This window comes from Mustela nivalis, assembly GCF_964662115.1.
Source record: "Mustela nivalis genome assembly, chromosome: 5".
Taxonomy (NCBI): Eukaryota; Metazoa; Chordata; class Mammalia; order Carnivora; family Mustelidae; genus Mustela; species Mustela nivalis.
In genome coordinates this window covers 143,647,230-143,667,304 of record NC_139024.1, presented here as the reverse complement: position 1 = coordinate 143,667,304, position 20,075 = coordinate 143,647,230, and the positions used below count along the sequence as shown (strand labels likewise).

The 20,075-nt window shown below is 43.9% G+C and overlaps 1 long non-coding RNA gene across 2 annotated transcripts; it reads right to left on the bottom strand.

Moving 5' to 3' along the window:
• Positions 1–994: 994 nt before the first annotated feature.
• Positions 995–13,726, bottom strand: LOC309864548. 2 transcript variants are annotated; one of them, XR_014311601.1, is made up of 6 exons: positions 13,641–13,726; positions 7,698–7,769; positions 6,837–6,981; positions 6,086–6,510; positions 5,823–5,921; positions 995–1,557 (listed from the first exon to the last, which is right to left on the bottom strand). It is a non-coding gene; the product is annotated as an uncharacterized lncRNA (long non-coding RNA). The 2 variants fall into 2 exon arrangements; XR_014311602.1 differs by having other exon boundaries at positions 6,137–6,510.
• Between the last annotated feature and the right edge of the window lie 6,349 nt (positions 13,727–20,075).

The window sequence follows — 20,075 nt, the reverse complement described above, 5'->3', positions numbered from 1 at the left end:
ATGTCTTTCAAGCCTGGATGCTTTCAACCAAGGATCACAAAACCCAGCCTTGAGGGGGTCAAAATCTCACCTCCACCAAACACTGCCCCAAAAGCTCTCCTGCGCAAAGTTTTATTGATGGTAGCAGAATCTTGCCGGCTGTGGACTGCATCTGACCTATATGATTCATTGGTCCCCAGACTGAAGAACAGGGAGTGCTGTGCACGGGAACAACCACCATTCCCAGTGCCCGTCTAAGAGGCAGAGGGGAAATGGCGTCTTCCTGCTCTTGCAAGTTTGGAAAAGACTCTTGAGTCGGAACCAGGGAGTTTCACTGCCTGCTATCTTAAAAAGGGGTAAAGGAGTCCTTTTTTAAAGCACTTTGTTATGCACGGAAGCAGGCTGATACTGTGGGAAAAGAAAGGCTTAGAGTTCTGTTTGTAAGGTTACCTGTAAAGCCTGTTGTGGGTCCATGACCGGAGAGTCCCTGGATGTAATTTACAAACACGGAAATGCTTCATTCATTTGTACCACCGGAGAGTGACGCAGTCCCCACAAATGGAATTCCCAGATAACTGAAATGTGTTCCCTGAAACACTAACATTTTTATATTATAATCATTTTCATGGTATTTTTTCTGATGTCTATTGTACCTGTCCCTGCCTTATTAAACAGAGCCCAGCAAACCTGAGTAGCCTTTACATGGTGGCTGTTAAAAGAATTGTTTCATTGCAACAGTGAAAATGTTTGCTACTGGAAAAAATGCCCCCCCCACCACGCTCCCCCAAAGGGAATTATGAGAACTTTTCTCTCTCTCTCTTCTTCCTTTGCTGCAGGTGGTTGTGCCTTTTAAATTCTCCCTTTCACCTGCTTGCTCTGGAACTGGATCTTGCCCTCACTGTGAGCTGCTGCTTTTCATCTGCCCTGGGCTGGAAATGGAAAATGCTAGGCTTGTCCCAATTGTGTGTGTGTGTGTGTGTTTTAATTTTATTTATTTATTTGACAGAGAGAAAGATCACAAGTAGGCAGAGAGGCAGGCAGAGAGAGAAGAGGAGGAAGCGGGCTCCCTGCCTAGCAGAGAGCCCTATGTGGGGCTTGATCCCAGGACCCTGGGTCATGACCTGAGCTGGAAGCAAAAACTTTAACCCTCTGAGCCACCCAGGTGTCCCCCGATTGTGTTTAACAGGAACAGATGAGTCTCCAGATAAAGGACTGGGTGACTGAATACGTACCAGCAATGGCATTGACTTTATACTTTTGGAAATGTTCTTCTCCCCAGCTCTCTTTGGTGTTGTCAAGGTTACCAGACAGGACACCTTGGGATGAATGAGATGGTCCGTGCATTCCCGCTGGTGAAATTGGTGGAACCGGTTATTTAACAAGCCAGAGTGGAAGTCACACGAGGTATAAGAGTCCCAGGTACAGTCATAGAAGATCAAGATTTGGATATTCAGCTGGAGTTTGGAGAACCTGAGGTCCACAAGCTGTGCTTCTGGGTTTCCTCATGACTGGAAGAGAAGTGGTGAAGGAAGAGGACCCCAAGGATGAGGTCCAGCTGTCAGAGTTCAGGGTCGTTCACTGTGGGGTGGAGACCAGAGTGGCAGAAATTTACTCTGTGTTCCCTTAGGTTAAAAGGGGAAGGAAATAAAAACAAACAAACAAACAACAATAACAACAACAACAAAACCCTCAAAAACAAAACAACAACCAATGGCTTGGCACCTTCAGCATAAAGTCCAAACTCAGAGAAAATCTGTGATGTAGCCCCTTCCCAGGCCTCCCTTTTCACCACTCCCCCAGCTAAACGATGCCATCTCCCTCTCCAGAACACCCTCCTGGTTCACCATTAATCCCTTCCTCTGTGCCCCAGGCGTCACCCTTGGTGACGAGTTCCTCCTCTGGGGTCAAGGCTCAGACGACCTGTGAGCATGGGTCACATCCTGCCCTCAGATTTTTTTGTTTTAAGATTTTTATTTATTTATTTGAGAGAGAGAGCTTGCAAGATGAAGCACAAGCCGGCGCGTGAGGTGGTGGGGGCGTGCTTGGGCAGGAGGAGAGGGAGAAGCCGACTCCCTGCTGAGCAGGGACCCTTCCCCACCAACAATGGGGGACTCCATCCCAGATCCCTGGGATCATGACCTGAGCTGAACAGACACTTCACCGACTGAGCCCCCCAGGTGTCCCCGCATCCTGCCCTCAGATTGCACGTTTCCCAGCCTGAACCCCTGGACTGTGAGGGCTTGAGGACCAACACAGCTTCTTGCTCATTTTAGCGACTGTGGCACCCAGCCCGGTAATTGCTCCGGGGATGCTCGGTGTGGACTGAAGGAAGGAAAGAATGCACATTTTCATGTAGGAAAGCAGCCCCAGAGAAATGTCTGGAATGAAGCTGGGCAGCCTTCACAGCTTCATCCTGGTAACTGTGGCAGGAGAGGCAGAGGACAGAAGCTGGGGCTGATTGCATATGCCTCAGGCCCTCTTGATGTGGACAGGACACTCCTCCTTCTCCACAAGCTCCCCTGAGTCACTCCAGAGTCCCTGCCGGTCCCCACTCTAAGGGCTAACCCTACGATTGGCTTTGCCGTCCCTTTGGTGGTCAGGGTGGGAAAGGGCTCAGTTTAGAAAGAAACTGTTGGCCGCAGAGCCTTTTCAAACGTTGCCGAGGCATTTCTGATTCATGCTGGCAGCCTCTGTGTTAACTATATGGGACTTTTGAGTCAACATTTTTGTTGCTCTTTTCAATGTTAATTGATTTAATTTATTTAATTGAGGTACAACGTAGATACGGTGAAATTCAAATTCTCCGTGTTATAATTCAGGTCTTTGACAAATGAATACACCAGAGTAACCTCTACCCCTCATATTTCTGTCACCCTAGAAAGTTCCTTTCCACTCCATTCTAATCAATCTGCACTGTAGGGAAATTTTGAAAAAGGAGAAAAAAAAGACTAAAATGTTGGTTGTCCTGGAGCTTGCATGATCAAAGTAGGCTGTGTTATGTGATGAAAATACTTGCAAATCAACACTGTGAGTGACGTGATCCAGTACTACATGCAATGGCTCAGTTTGCTACCAGGACATGAATTTATGGAAGTGAAAGGCATTAGAATGTCACCTTTGGGGTCTGTTAACAATGCAGATACCTGTGCCAACCCCAATGCCATTAAATTGGCATTCCTTGGCATGAGATCCAGGAACACATATTTTAGACAGATGTCCCCAGAAGTCTGATAGGAAGTGGAGCAGGGGTTGGCACAAACCACACTTTAGAAAACATAGGGTCAGTTATGGTTGGACAGAGATCATTACTGATAGATGGGGAAACCAAGGCCCAGAGATGTCGAGGGGCTCATTCAAGATCACCCAGTAAATTCATGGCATGGCTTACATTTCTGGGAGAGGAACTGGCAAGGTCAGGAACACAGTCATTTACACTGGCCTACTGGGGGGTGTCCACAGACCCCAGGGCACAGCATCTCTAAGACAACACCCCACTTCAGAGCTCTGGGGCCTCTGTGTGTCTGAGAGAAATTGAGGAAGCACCCACTTGCCCTTCCAGCCTCCAGACGATGGCAGACCCAGAGCCTTGAGGACTCATTGGAGACACAAAAATTTGTCCCCACCCTAATTCTTCCCCTGTCTTGACAGTGAATTTCAGGGACCGAGCTACTCCATGGGAGGATGGCTGGCTCTCCACTGGGCTGAGAGAGAAAGATTAGTCCTCATAACATTAGGCCCAGGAGAATGTCTCCTCCCCATTTGACAAACAAGCAAGGGAATCAGGTGCTGGGATGGCTGACACCATTAACAAGTGACAAGGCTGAGGCCCATCCAGCCTCCCAGCCTCCTCCGTGGCTCCAATGCTGCCACGTGTGCAGCATATTTGTGGTCCCTCAAGCAGAACTGTCATCTCTTTCCCCACCTAGACAACCCCAAACAGCTGATAGATCACTGGAATGAATTGCCTTCCTGATGAACCTTTGATCTTTCCAAGTATTAATTTATCTCTGATGTGTGGGCCTCCCATCTATGAGGTTGTGGAGAGAGGCAGGAAGTCAACACCCTCCAGAAAAGAACAGGGTCTCATAGCCCTCTCACCCTCTCCCCTCAGTGAAAGGTAAAACTGAATGACCAGAGTCCTCCGACCTTCTTGGAAGTGGTGTCAAGACCAGAATCCCAGGGGAAACAAGACTTGAGAGCAGCTGGGAAGACTTGCTTGGGCCAGAGCTGTGACTTGCATCACAGACATTTACCATGGCAATGTGGAAGGGCCCTCTGGCCTCCAGCTTCCATACAGCCCCTCTTGCAGTCCCTGACAAGTCTTGTCCACTCCAAAAAAAAGGGTAAGTGAGATGGAATTGCAGGCTGAGGGCCCCAGATTCATCCTAGTAACACCCGAGAGCCCACAGTGAGAAGAGACAGTCAGGGGTCTCTGGTCTCTGTTGGGGTCCTGTTGCACCAAGAGCCTGGGCAGCCACTTCATCCTCTGGGCTTCAGGTTTCTTATTTGTCAAACGAAATGTTTGAATTAAGTTGCCTTTTGGGTCACTTCCGGCATTGTGAGTTACAGTCCACCCCTCCCAAGCCCAAGCTCCCAAGACCTTGACTTTGTTTTGTTTCCTCTTGGGTGCAGATACAATGAGCACACAGCCAAGAAAGACAAAGGTCGAACAGTCATTCCAGACAGAAGGGTAGACACTCATTGGTGAGATTCTTAATCTTAAAACTCTTACCTTATTATCTTTACATCCTTAGGACAATACACCTGTCAATACATGCTTAAAAAAATGGATGTGCAACCCATCTGAGAATTAGGGCTCCATGTGGTCTGTTCCTGATTTGCCAGTCCACTCAGAAACACTGCGTGCCCACCAATAAAAATGTAACAGTAATTGCAATTATTACTGTATCCCTTGAGACACTTTCAAGGAAGGAGGTCTAATTCACAACCCTGAGAAATTCTTCTTAAAACTCCCATCCTCTTTTCTCCATCTCCTTCCACACCTGCTGCTGCTCATGAACCCTTGAACCTCCTCTTGAAACACACTGTTCCTGCCCTCTGCAAGGACATGGCCTCCTCTGGCCCCTGCTTTTTGGGTTCCTTCTCCCTTCCTCCCTTCTTCCCTTCCTCCCTTCTTCCTTCCTTCTATCCATCCTTCCTTCCTTCCTTCCATCTTTCTTTCTTCTTTCTTCTTTTCTTTCCTAGAGAGAATGAGAAAGCATGTGCGCAAATGGGATTGGGGGAGGCAGAAGAGAAGAGAGAATGTCAAGCAGACCTCTCACTCAGCATGGAGCTCAAGGTGGGGCTTGATCCCAGGACCCTGAGATCATGACCTGAGCCAAAGTCAAGAGTCAGAAACTTAACCAACTAAGCCACCTAGGTGCCCCTTCCCTAACTTCTAAATAGCAACCTTAAGATCCATCATTCTAGATATACACCTTCATTGCTTTGACTCTCAGAGACTTACGGACTTCATTCAGGCCACTAACAATGGAAGCAAGAGGGCTAGTCACCCTCTGTGTGACCCTGCTTCACTTAAGGAGGGCAGGACAGCGTGAGGAAGGATGACACCGTGATTCTGCCAGAAGGGGCCATAAAAAAAGTGGACTTGGGAAAGTTTTTACCACCCTTTGTTTCAGCTCATTTCTCCTTTAAGTTGAGATCATTGGAGCTCTTCCAAGTTTTCAAAAAAATAGTAAAACGTAAAAATTTAGCAAAAGTCTTGGCCTATAGCAAGGACACACTAGTCATTATCAATACTATTGTTGCCATTTGAGTTCCTTTGAGTCCAAATGACCCGTGAATCTCTCAGTGTTGTCTGAATCCCTCCAGAAGCAACCTACCTGAGTAAAACAGGCACCGGCAACAGGAGCTTATCTGAGAAGGTGTCTGGATGGAAGAGATCCCTTCAAGGTCTTGCTTGGTTAAATAATTCATCAATCCTAATTGGGAAGAAAAAGATGTATGGAAGAGAACCACCCAAGAGGAAATAAACATTCAACCCTAAATTAGTAATGACAGATTCCCCATTCCACGTGTCAAAAGGCAAATTGTCCCCATAGGAGAGTGACACAGGAAAGCCCTTATCAGCTGGCAATGGACATACCCCACAACCCTGCTGACGTGAGGGGTGTGGGACCAAGGTCCGGACACAAACCCTAGGTTCTTCCTGGCTGTGCTGGGAACCATCTTTATGGCCTTCGGCTGAGCAGGTGAGATTTGGTTGCCGGTAATTGCCGGTAATAGCTTCAAGGATGAGTTCTAGAGTCTCCCAGGTTGAAGACCAGTGGGGCTGTGTGACTGCAGAAGCCTTTTGTGGTGAGTTCTTCACTTACTGCTGCTTCTCTGTTTGCTCTTTTGTCCTGGTTACTAATAAAAACTCCTCCTCTGTTTATTTGTCAGAAGGTAGGCGAGATCATGTCAGCTGTCATGTCACCAATCTCTGCCCGGAAGGCCTTTGCAAGGAAAGGGGTCACTTGACCACTTCTGAGCCACCTGGGGTGTCTGGATGTGCATGGCCCTTCCTCGTTCCTGCCCAAATAAGCAAAAAGGGAAGAAACAAACGAAAATAAGGAACTTTCGAAAGCAGCAGAAAGGCTATGACAATGGGGCAGTTGGAAAATCTGGCTATGGAGAAAAATGGAAGCCCTTGAGTCATTGGCAGAATAGGACAGGTCACCCCCAATGGGATTGGCACTGGCTCACGCCATCTCCTGCAGGCTCTCTCCCAGGCTAAGGAACGCCCTGGAAATCCAGAGGGCGTGCTCTTTCATTGGGAGTGCTGTGTTGTAAGGAGCCCTGGAAGGACTCTGATAAAAACAAAAACAAAACAAAACAGGTCACTCCTGATGACCTACCAAATTTCTATTGCTAGGAGATACCAGGCCTAGCAAAGAGAAGAAGGCTTGGAATCTGCAGAGTTTGGTCTGTGTCGCTGTCTGATTTACTAGTTCCATGAGCTGTGGCAGAGGACTTAAGTTCTCATAGGCTCTCTTTCATTACCTGTAAATAATAATGATAATAATCATTAAAAATAATCATAATACTGTGTGATGCAAGGCTATTGTGAACACTGACCCTGAGAGAACAGATGATAGTGTATGGGGCTTGGGTTAACTCGCAATAAATTCACCTGTCGATCACCAATTAATAAATGGACACTTTCTGCCTAGCCCTCCACCTCAAATGCCCCTAGACTTGCAAGAACTTCCGACTGGCCTTCCCACATGGCCTTCCAGAAAGGAAGAAAACTAGTGGCCTGTCAGCATACAGTGGTCCAGTTTCTGTGGTCAAGTCAATAAGTTAATCACTGAAAACATGATGCCTGCTCCAGGAGCTTTTGGGTTGCTGTCTGCAACTATGAAATAATAGAGTCATTGTCATAGGAATAAACATACCAATCTGGACAGATATGTGCAGGCTCTAGGATCTCATTATTCACTTACAAATAACTTGAAACACTTAAACCTTTAAATATATAGGAAGAGGGGCACCCGGATGGCTCAGTGGGTTAAACCTCTGCCTTCAGCTCAGGTCATGATCCCAGGGTCCTGGAATCGAGGCCTGCTTCGGGCTCTCTGCTCAGTGGGGAGCCTGCTTCTCCCTCTCTCTCTGCCTACTTGTGATCTCTGTCTGTCAAATAAATAAATAAAATCTTTAAAAATAATAAATAAATGTATAAGAAGAAGTAGAATCCAGAAGCTAGAATTTTCCTTGACCTTCTTTATGGACACTTGATGGTAAAATCTTGTGTTTCAGACTCAACATATCAGGTTCCAATACAGAAGAAGCTGAAAAATAAAACACACAACAAATATGGCTTAAAGGGGAAATTATTTACCCTATAGGCCAAACTTGATACTTTGCCTTAAGAAACTAAAACTAGTTTGTATTTTACCACTTATAATATAATTCATTCATTCATTCATTCATTATCAAACAAACACTCTGTCTCTGGCACCATAAGGAAAGTTATGGATATGAAGCTGTATGAGACAGGAATTAGACATGGTTTATGCCCTCAAGGAGCCTGTGGTGGGATCAGGGGCATAAAGCTATACATGCTAGTGGACTCAATGTGATAAAGCCAGACAAGGGTATGTGGGTAGTCTGTTGTGACAGTGGAGGGGAGAGGAGGTTAATAATGCTTGAAATCATGTTTGATTTGATTCTTAAAGAATAAGTGGTGTTTGTTAGGTGGAAAAGAGAAAAAAAAAATCCATCTAGAGAGAACAATGTGAAAGTGTCGCATGTCATAGATGTCCCAAGTATAACAATGCTAGATGAAGCATGGTATGTGTGTGTCCCAGATGAGAGATGGGGCTGGAAATATGGGTACCTGGAATCTGCCGTGAGAAGTTTGGAATGCCATGCTAAGGAAGAGGAAGAAATGTATGTTGAATTGAAGAGGGGAAGCTTTAGGTCCAGTGAAAGAGTGATGTCTCTCAAGACAAAAGTACTGGGACAGTGGATAAGGAGAGAAGGGACCTCCCATACTGCAGATCATTCCTTCATGTGTTCCAAGACCAGAAAAAAATCACACTGTTTGCTTTCTCTACCTTCCCTCCACAGATGTATTCATGCAAGTTTTTGAAGCCAGATTAGAAATTTAACAAGCATAAAGTCAACCTAAGTGGCAAGCAGGGGTGGGGTGGGGTAAGGGTGGTATTTGGGCTGGTGTGAGATGTTATGGAACAAACGCCTATTTTTTTCATTTTGGTTTAATTATTAGACACACACTTTTATTTTTTTCTGATTTCAAGAGTCATACATTTATTGTGTTTAATATGGAAATGAAGCCTTAAAGAAGGCCTTAAAATTTTCTGTGTGTATTCTAATTTAATGCATGTAAGTTGGTCTTTTGTAATTGGCTTTCTGTTTTTGCCTTTGTGGTTAGAAATGGTTTCCCTTCTAAGATCGGGTACCAGTGATTCTCTTCTATTTTCTTCTAACTTTCAAATCTGTTTTTAGCTTTCATATTAAATGCCAATCCACATTGAATTTATTTTTATGAATGGTCTTAAGAAAGGTAAAGCCATGGTACATTTATGAGCCTTACTTTTTTTTTTTTTTCCCCTGTTGACCTACTCATTCCTTCATCTTGTCATCGCTTTTGTTCATTTCCTGTTTTTGTAGTTATCAAAAGTAGGGCATGCGTTTCCTGGGTGGTTTTCCTACAGTCAAAACAATGTACTACTGCTAAAGCCATTCCTTCTGGCTCTTGTTATTTGTGTCCCCAAACTGGGTACCAGGGCCTTGCCCATTGCCTCCCATCCCAAGCCACCTCCTTGAATTTTTGAGCGGTTGTTAAGAGCTTACAAACTGAAAGCATGGCCTGTAGAAAGTGCCCCCATTCAGGTCCCTCTGGCGTAGCAACAGTCAGGCATCCGTCTGGCCCATCCCTTTGTTGTTGGCCTGAGGACCTTCCAGGCTGAGGATAGGGTGCAACTCTCCCCATAGATTTTTACATGCCCACCCCTTGAGCAATACAGACATTTACTCATTCCTTAAGCAAACACAGCACTCCAGATACAGGGATGAATGAGAGGCAGTCCCTGCCCCCAAGGTACTCCCTCGCCCTTCTAGAATGCTCCAGAGAAACCTCTGAGTACACCTACCTCTTGAAAAAGACCTCATGGGCTGACATCATGGGAACCTGCCCCATCTCATTCAATTTACTCAACAAATATTTGTTAAGCTCCTACTGTTTGCCAAGAACTGCACTGGGTGCTGGGACACGAGAGCTCCAGAAGCTGACCACCGAGCGGAAGGCAGACAGATAGAGGTGGTGACACTTCAGTGGGCTAGAACTCAAATGGGTGAAAACTCAGGCCTCAGACGTTATGGCTTTCTGGCTTATTCATCACCACCTGCCAAGGACTTATCGGGTATTTTAGCCAAAGCATGTCTTTGGTTAAAATATTCAAAGTCACAGCAATTCTGATTGTAGTCCAGGTCCCCTGAGACCCTTCAGTGTCGCTCTCAACGCCCTCCAGACCCACCCCTGAGAGCTCCAGAGGAAGCCAGCTGAGGTTGATGAATGAATGGATGAACACATGGCTGGAAGAACTGAAAGAAGGAAGGGGTGAGTGAATGATCTTCTCTCAACCAGGAACTGCCTGGGGTCACTGGGCCTCACAGCAGTCAACGCCAAGAGCAGCAGCCTGGGAAGAGATAACACAAGCCAGGCACCTTAGAAATTTCCTTTCCTTTTATCCCAGTGACCCAAACCCATGGGCCCCACTGATGTTTATTTTGGCTTCTTTGCCCTGAAGCCTAAGGCAGCTCTTGTGTGGGGAGCTGCTTAGCTGACAAATCTTTTAATGGACGAATTAGCTAGCTTCTTCTGTGGTCCCTGATAGGTCAGACAGCTTTCAGCCACACACCAAAAAACTGGAAAATAAGCTCCCCAATCTGCAAGCAACCAAATCCTGGTCATTCTGTGATAAAAAATCTTAGAGTGATCAGGGCTCTGTCTGTCTGTCCATTCTCATATTAGGAAATGGAGAGGAGAGAGAAGGAAAGCAAAAAGCAAATGATGAAATCAGCCACTTTTCAACAGTCTCCCAAACAGGTCTCCTGAAGAAAACGAAGAAGAGGCTTTGATATTGGGTTTTGGGTTGGTTGTTTCCTCCTCCCCTCTGAGCCCCTAATAATGGTAATCAAGAGTTGATTTCAGAGCAGATCTTTGCTTCTTCACAACACCCTCAAGATGGTCTCTTACATCCTTCTTTTCCCCAGCAACTGCTCCAAAGCTTGCTGTGTAAGGTCTCCTTTGCAGCCCTAACACTTGACCTTCCTACCCCCAAAGAAATAACTCCCTTAGTGTTTAAAAATTTGCATTTTTATCCAATAATATTGTCATTCTGACATGGGGGTTGGGGTGAGGTTGGAGGGGATGATGTAGGCACATGAGCCTTTCCTGTTGCTACCCTGTCTGTTCTCATCAATCTTTGACATTTTCATTTAATCCCTTAGCTCCAGTCTGCCAAACATTTGTTGAGGTACAGTGTCGTGCACTCTTACAATTGTCAAAGATAATTAGAATCTTGTTCTGGATGGCTTTCTACTCTCTTTCAATTCATTACTGCTTGGACTATCAACCCTAAGCTGCCAAAGGTCTAGATTTACTTTCTGTTTCTCAAGCCTCAGTTTCTTCAGAAGTACAATGGGGATCATCTCCAGTTTACAATGCTGTGTAAGAACGGGGGTAACTGATGAAAAGGACCTTCTATTTATTTGAGCAAGTAGAGGTACTCAACAACCGGTAGACATTATTATCATGGTCACATATGTCATTTGTAGTACCTTATTCTTCACAATTTATTTTGTAGCCCAAGTATCTTCGATCCTAAAAAAGAAAAGGTGGTCCAAGCCACGGCTGTGCTTTTTCTCCTAGCTGGGGATACAAAATAGGAGGAGCAAGAGAGAAGGGAGCTAGGAGCATCCCCCAGGGCAGAAAAAAAATGAGTGAATTCTAGGTCCACATTACCAGCCCACCTGGCTGCTTTTTTTTTTTTTTTAAGTATGTCATACTTATTCCAAAATCCTTTCTTAATTCCACTTACTTTCTTTCCTTTTTTCCTCTCCCTCTCCCTCATTCTCTGCTCTGCTTCAGGAGTTATCACAACTACAATTTCTTCTCTATGCTCCCAGCCTAAAGAACCTTAGTCAGGCACCTGAGGAGAGAGCTACCTGAATCCCAAGCACAGAAGGATAAGCAGGCCTTGTGGAGACACACTTGCCTGCATTGCCTTTCCAGGGATGCCTGGCCAGGAGTTCCATTGTCTAGATGCCACTCCTGCATCCTCTGACCCACCCTCTCCCTTATGCCTCCCTGAGAAAGGCTTATTTGATAAAAGAAAGCACATCACTGATGTATCACATACCAAGCCAAAAATAAAAGAAAATGGACAAAGACTATTTAGAAATAATCTCCCACCGCAGTTGTTATGAATCCTTGAAGGAAACTCTAGTTGCGGGTGAGGTTTTCACTCTTTCAGGTTTCTCTTCGTACTCTAAAGTCTCTCCCTGTACAACCTCATCCATCCATACATCCATCCTTCCATCCATCCATCCATCCATCCATCCTTCCATCCATCCCTTCAATACTTCCTCATTAGTTACCTTCCCTGTGCCAGGCACCATTGGAGGCTTTGGAGACATAGCATGACATTGCTGACAAAGCCCATGCCCCCATCAGATTTACACTCTAACAGGAGGTGGGGGCAAATCATAAACAAACATATAAATTCTGTAAGTTAAAGAGTGGCGGATCAGGGATGGGGGTGACAGTGAAGGAATGCTCAGTAAAAAGGGGAAACAGGGATGTTACCAACAAAGATGATGACCCTTGAGAAAAGACATTAAAGAAAGGGAAGATGAGTTAGGTGAACTTCTGTAGGAAGACCATTGCAGCAAAGTAAACATTGAATGAAAAAAAGGGCTTCAAGTGTTCAAATGACAAGGGGAAGAAAATGAGACTGCAGGAGGGAGGGTAAGAACGAGGAGAGCAGCAAGGAGCCAAGGACCTGTCAAGTGGGGACACATCGGCATGATTAGGAAAGTGGGTTTGTTTTAAAGGAAATGGATGCTATTATAGAATATTGAACAGAGGCTGGATGCAATCTGACTTATGTTTTAAAAGGACCATTTGGACTAGGTGGGGGAGAAAAGGCCGTTGGAGAGCAAGGCTGGGAGAGTGAGACCAGTTGGGAGCCTGTTTCTACAGCTGAGACAATTGACAACGTGGGAGGTCATTAGCGATTGGGAAGTCCATGCAGGCTCATTTTTCACCGTCTCCTCCCACCAATCCAGACAGAACTTTAAGTGGGGTTTCCAGTTCTTCAAAAAAAATACATGAGGCCATATTAACCATCTTCTATTTTACTGAAGATTCCTCTGCAAGGCCTGTAGATGGGGGACAATTTATATCTCAATCACCCACAGCAAAGCCATGCTGACAGTGTCATGTGACCATTACACCCTCCCGTGCTCCTGCCTGGTAGACAGCTCACCTTTCCCTTCCAAATCCCTGCTTCCCATACAGTGAAGGTTTCTTTTCTCCCTACCATGCAAAGATACCCATCACTTCCCCAGCTTCTAGTCCCAGAAAGCACATAACCAATATCCCCATAGTGTTTGAAAAATAAATTGTCTTTCCATTGACGAGATCTACTCTCCCCTTAAGGTGTTGTTGAAACCATCCATTGTTCTTGAGTATGTTTTTGCAATCTATCTCCTTACTCCAAAGAATTCATCTGTACTGTTTTCTCCAAAAAGAATTCTGCCAGTTGAAATTTTCTACATCTCATCATGCCCATTTTTAGCAAATTTTCATTGTGTCTAATGTCAGTGATTCTGTTTGCTCGTGAGGATTTCCTCCAGCAGACCCACACTTCTTAAGGCATATCACCACACCCTTGGCATTAATAATACCATCTGTCACTTAGCAAATATTGGGGAAATAGAACTGATCAGGCAGAAATCTTGATCTTACTCTCTTGTGACGAACCACACAATACAGATGGGGAAGGCTGATGAGTCAATGTTTTTTCTGCATTTTATAAACTGTATGAAAACTAATAAACCATTATCTCAAAGGGAAGCACAGAAATTTAAGGATGAGTAGTTCTTGCCAGAGATAGTAATAAAGTCCTCACCTCCCTTCTTCCTTCTTTCCTCTTCATTCCTGGATAGTTTGCATGGTTTCAGAGCCTTCCTCTTGCTTTGCCAATTAAATCATCTGCAGTATTCTGGGGGGCAAGGGGAAGGAATATCAGTGTTCCATGGAGAATGGAAACTTCTCAAGGGTGGGGATCTCATCTCTCCATGTGCTGTCCAGCACCTGGGATGTGTTGTTCTTGGTACCTCTCCAGGATATACACTTTCCATTGCAATTTGTCTAATCACACTGAGCAGACTACAGATGAATTGCTTAATTCAGTAGGTCCCTCTGACCTTCAGCGTCTGGTTACAGAGCTGGGTGCGAAGGGTGCCCCGTAATGACTGAGGACTGGCTGTCGCGTGTTCTACTTCACCGTTCCCTGTCACCAGCTCTCTGGATGTAGCTGGGAATGGCGGGTGGTCACGAGGCAGCAGCCCCGTGAGCCAAAGAGCTGAACTGGGTTTAACACATATGCTCATTGTGAACCAGATCTTAAAGAAAGCAAACTGCAAAGCTTATCAGATCTGTGGCATCTAGCCTGCTCGATATAATGCCAACCATTAAAAATCTAGTGTCTCAATATGACTCTGCATGGTTTTCTACACTACATAAGAAACAAGGAGCCTGAATAAATCATTAAATTCTATGATAGGTAGATTCTGAGCTACATGAGGGTTGAAGGCTGGGTCCAATCGGGATTCCCCAGAACATTCTTGCACACTGCCTGTCTCAGAGGGTGCTCAGTTAGCTTCCGTGAACCACACAGCCCTGTGTGCCTCCTCCAGGCTGGCTCCCTGTTGCTAATCGCTGAGAAATCATGCTTCCTCATGTTTTTCAAGACAGCAAGGGAATCGAATCTCGCGATATTCTTGTCTTCACATCAAAGCCCTAAAACCAGTGATCCCATTTCCATTCCTTTTTCTTAAACCACTTCAGAGAAGAAATACCTCTAATTCTACCAGCAAAATCCTAATTACGTGCTTGGATCTTCAAGGTGTAATGAGAGAGCCGTTGTTACCGCACACCCTCCAGGATGTTGACAAGGTCCCTCCTCAGCTCTGACTCTCCCACCCAGAGCTGGCCCGGCTCCTACCACCCAGAAAGTGACAGACAAGCCCACGGGCAGAGGTCTTGCCCTTAGGGTGCCGGGAACCGAGAAAGACAAAGACAGGGCCTCCTCCAGAGGAGTGAGATAACCCGTCCTCCCTGTCCCTGGGTTTCCTAACCGCTTCCCTAGTGAAGAAGCAAAAAGACGTGGAGTCGCAATTAGTCACCATATGCACTCAGCGTGTATCTGCTGACCTTATCTTTATGATAATTTCACAGTAACAGCTGGGAGGGTAGATTCCCAACCACCCCCCCCCCCCCACCGCTGCCCCCATCTCCTTTGCTGGAGTGCAGGAAAAGACACCAGTAGGGAGGGAAAAGGAGACCAAGGATCTGGGCTTCACTCCCTAGTGAGGAGATCCGCATTCCTAAGTCCAGATCTTGGGAGAAGTAAAAAGGGAAAGATTCCCCTCTGATTGAGCACAGAGCACGTACACCAAGGTACACAAAGTCTCCAGCCTTTTCGTTTACAGATCGTTTCTTTCCAGTTGAGAGTCACGCAGTCCCGTCTGGCAAGCTGGGCTCTCGGCTGAGCGAAGGGTGAGACTAGCATAGCAAATACTGTCTGTGGCCTCCCTGAGCTAATTTAATAAATTCCCCGCTCGTGAATCACACCTGGGACACGCCTAGTGCCGAGTTCCCGAGCCCGAGCCCCGTAGAAGCAAGTCACTAGGTACTGCCTTTCACCCTTCCGTGCTTCTTTGCACAGACTGACCTCTTCATCTGAGATGGGTTTCCCCTCTTTAACTTCAAGTCTCTAAGAGGACTTCATTCACAGTAACCCAGCTGGGAGGCAGATATGTGAAGGTATGACTACGAGCTGGGGCCCTGTCTTCGGGTGGGTTTGGAGCCAGGTGTGTGTTCCGGATACACACCTGTGCCTGGGATCTAGTCATGCCCTATCCTTACCCCTGGTTCAACCAGAACTCTTAAGACCCCGGTCATAGTAAGAGTTCTAAATCTCCCAAACCTAGGATATCTACAGAAAAAAAAAAAAAAAAATCAAATGAAAATTTAAGGAGAAAAAAATTTAAAAGATTATCAAAAAAGATGAAGAAATTGTATTCCATCCGCACGCAAGGTTTTCATAATTTATGAATCTGAAAGCTTTTTAAAGGAAAACTGAAAGCTGCTGGGACTCTCTTGTACAGTGCAGAGCACAGATATACATGCCCACACATACACTCATAATTTATTTAAATCATTTGAATTGGAATATATTTAAAAAACATTTCCTCACTGACTACTCAAGCCTCAGTGAAAAAGCCTCAGGACTCAAGCATGGTTATAAATCATCCATCCAAATATTTGCATCAGACAACTAGAGCAAAAATAACAAAAATAAATGCCAGTAACCCACATTAGTCTAACTCGTAGTACTTCCCTGTCTGGGTAAATTGGTTGTAAGCCTTGCATCCTGTCCCCAAAGTGATTTTGGAAGACACAATTTTCTACTGATAATTGCTTAAAAAAAAAACAAACAAACTGAGTTTCATATATAAATTTTTTTAAGATAGTTTTATTTATTTGAGAGAGAGTGAGAGTGAGAGAGGAAGCAGACTCCCGAATAAGCACGGAGCCCAAGGCAGGGCTCAATCTCACCACCCTGAGATCGTGATCTGAGTGGAAACCAAGAGTAGGATTTTTAGCTGACTGAGCCGCCCAAGAAGCCCCAAATTAAATTTATGCATCAAGACTATAACGTACTCAATTCTCTCACTTCATCTTTTCAGACTTTTAAACCCAATTTGAGGCCATGTCTTCAAAATAGCCATCATGAGCATGACTTTGGTGACTCAGGGGTTCGTGCTTTTCTGTGGAGCATATGCTGAGAAGGATCCTGCAGAGCCAAAGCCCATGCAGTCCTCACTGTGTTACCCAAGGGCTGAGCACAGTGTCCCATGGCAGTGGCCAGTCACAAATGTAGAAATGGAAGGATAGTTTTGAAAGAATATCCAAAGTAAATAATTAATGGCTGAACTAGCTAACTTCAAAAAGCAGAATATCACTGTATATTATAATTTTGGGGACACACATTTCAAATCCCCTTGTCCTTTGACAAGGACTGGGGGCTCAGGGAAAGGCTTTGTAAAAGAGTCCTATCAGATACCAGGTGGCACCAATACTTCTCTTCCATCCACGTATTCATTCAGTGACATTTATTCCAGAGACTACCATGGTACGTCACAGGGAGGGGACATGGGGCAATGGAAGGCACTGCCTTCCCAGGATTAGGAAGATAATACATATATTCTTCCTTTTCCTTCCATTCCTTTGAGATCGGCTTGGTAACCACCAGAATTTGTTGATGATGCTGATGAAGAAGAAGAAGGAGGAGGAGAGGGAGGGGGAGGGGAAAGGGGAGGAGGAGGGGGAGAAGAAGAGGAAGAAGAAGGAGTAGGAGGAGAAGGAGAAGAAGAAGGAGAAAACTGAACCTGCTGTGGGCATTTTTTCATGTTCCCTTAGAAGAGGGTTTTTCAATTTCAGCACCATTAGCATTTTGGACCAGATAATTCTTTGTTGTTGAAGGCTGTCCTATTCATTGTTGGATGTTTAACAGCAACCCTGGTTTCCACCCACTGTATGCCAATAGCACTCTCTCCCCAGCTGTAACAATCAGAAGTGTCCCCTGGAGGGGTGGGAGGAGCAAAAGCATCTTAATGGAGAGCCACCGACTTATCAGAGGCGGACAACAGGAAGTGGTGTGGATGGCTGAGTAGGGCAAGCGTTAAGAGAAATTAGGGAATGGACAGTGTGTGTGTGTGTGTGTGTGTGTGTGTGTGTGTGTGTGTGTGTGTATTTTAATGCATGGTATAGAATTTCACTTACCTAGTGATTTTTTTTTTACCACCACCTTTAAACATTTGCTTCCTGTTAGAATGTAAAAAGGAGTAAAAGATCATTGGGCTGTCATCTGCACACAAGGTGATACACTGAAGAGTGGGGACAAGAAAATCCTGGGAGATACGAGATACATGGCGCCTTTGTTAAGTGCAAGGCAGAAGCTGTCAAAGGCTGCAGAAGGGGTAGAAAGCTGATGGAAATCTCAACAAGGGTCTCTAGGCTTCTGCTGGAGGCAGAGTAGAAGAACTGCAAGGTGTACCTGTGAGATACGCTAAGATTTCACTAAGAGGTGAAGGCTGGGATCAGGACAGAAGAACTAAAGTAACAACAGGGTCTCTTGCCCATCTCCACTACAAAGTTTACTGATCAAAGCTCTACACTAAAAGTTTGACAGAAGAGGAGACATGCCCTCTTCTCGGTGTAGAAGAATTGGTCTGGGTCTTCAGTGTTTCTATTAATGCATGTTGTCTGGCATTAAATCTAAAATAAAGAAACACTGAAAATCTAAAATTAAGGAACATATGAAAAAAATTATCAAAAAAATTATCAAAGAAAAATAGTTAATATAACCAGAGCTCAAGATGTATTGGTATTTTCAGAAAGAGTCTTTAAAATTATATACAGATATATGTATATAATCCTTAATAAGAGATTAGCAGTTAAAATCCAATAACACACAAAAAGTCATGATTAATAAATAAAACTCATGACCAAGTACGATTTATCCAGAAATGCAAAATTAGTTTAATGTGTGAAAATAAATCAATGTGATTTGAATGAGTGAATTTATTAGGAGAACAAAGAAAACAATTATTTCAATAAATGCAGAAAGTGCACTAGATGAAATTCAACACCCATTCATGACAAAAACTATCAGCAAATGGAAATAGAAGAAACCTTTTTCCATCTAATTGCGAGCTATTCTTCAAACTAATGACACCAAATGCTTTTCCTCTAGGATGGAGATTAAGGCAAGAACATCGGCTCTTACTTTTATTTTGTAATATTCTAGAAGTTGTGGCAATTCTGTAAGAAAAGTAAATGCAATAAAAAGTGTAAAGATTCCAGAGGAGGGAATCAAACTTATCAATGAAAACAATTTTGTGCATAGAAAATGCAATGGAATCTGCATAAATATTAATACTAAGAAGTAAATTTAGCAAAGCTTCAGGATACAAAGTCACTATGCCTAGGGCATACCCTATGCCTAGAAAATTGGCAAATGTAATCTTTAAGACATTACTCATGATAACATCCAAAAAGTTAAATAAGTAGGAATACATATAGTGAAAGGTGTGCCAGATCTCTATACTTGGAAAACTAAAAAATATTGTCAAGACAAATGAAACCTAAATAAATGAGAAGAAATATTATTTTTATAAGCGGGTAGACTCAACATATAAAGTTGTCCATTCTCCCTAAACTGATGATAAATTCAATCTAATTTTATTAAAAAATCCAGCTGACCCTTTTAAAGAAAATGACAAGCCAAATCTAAAATAAATATAGAAATCCAGGGGATTTGGAATAACCAAAACAATTTTAATAAAGTTGGAAGACTTACATTAACCAATTTTTTTAAAAAAATTTATTCATTTATTTTTGAAGAGTGTGAAAGTGGGCGGAGGGATAGAGGGAAAAGCAGACTCCGCAGTGAGTGGAGAGCCCCATGTAGGACTCAATTCCAGGACTCTGGGATTCATGACCTGAGCCAAGCGCTGACATTTAACCAACTGAACCACACAGGTGCCTCTACATTAGCCAATTTTAAGACTTATTCTGTAGGAAATGAGATCATAGTCTGTGGAACTGAAGGGGGTCCAGATCTAGATCAATAGAACAGAACAGAAGACTGATTTACTCTATAAGCCAACTGATTTTCAACCAAAGGACCAAGTCATTCTAATAAGAAAATTAGACTTTGAACACAACTTTTGAACTGCTGAGTGTTTGGGGGAAAATTAATCTTGACTTTCTATTTCATACCATACAAAATTAATTGACTTTCCATTTCATATCATACACAAAAATTAATTTGATATGGATCATAGACCTGAATGTCAAAACAAAATATAAAACTTCTTTGTGAAAATGCATGAGGGTATCATCACCATTGGAAAGGCAAAGGGTTTCTTGAACAAGGTATAACAAGCATTAATCATAATAGAAGAAATTGCTGGGGGAGCCTGGTGGTGGGTATTATGGAGGGCATGTATTGCATGGAGCACTGGATGTGGAGTATAAACAATGAATTCTGTTACACTGAAAAGAAATTAAATAAAAAAAATTTAAACAAAACAAAACAAACCAAAAAAAAACATGTATTCTGCCCTAGAATCTTTTATTCTAGAAATTCATTATAAATAAATAATCACAGAAGTGTAAAAAAAAAAAAGAAGAAGAAATTGCTAAGTCAAACTGCATGAAAATTAATAATTTATTCATCAAAGGTCATGATAAAAAAATGAATTATCAAACC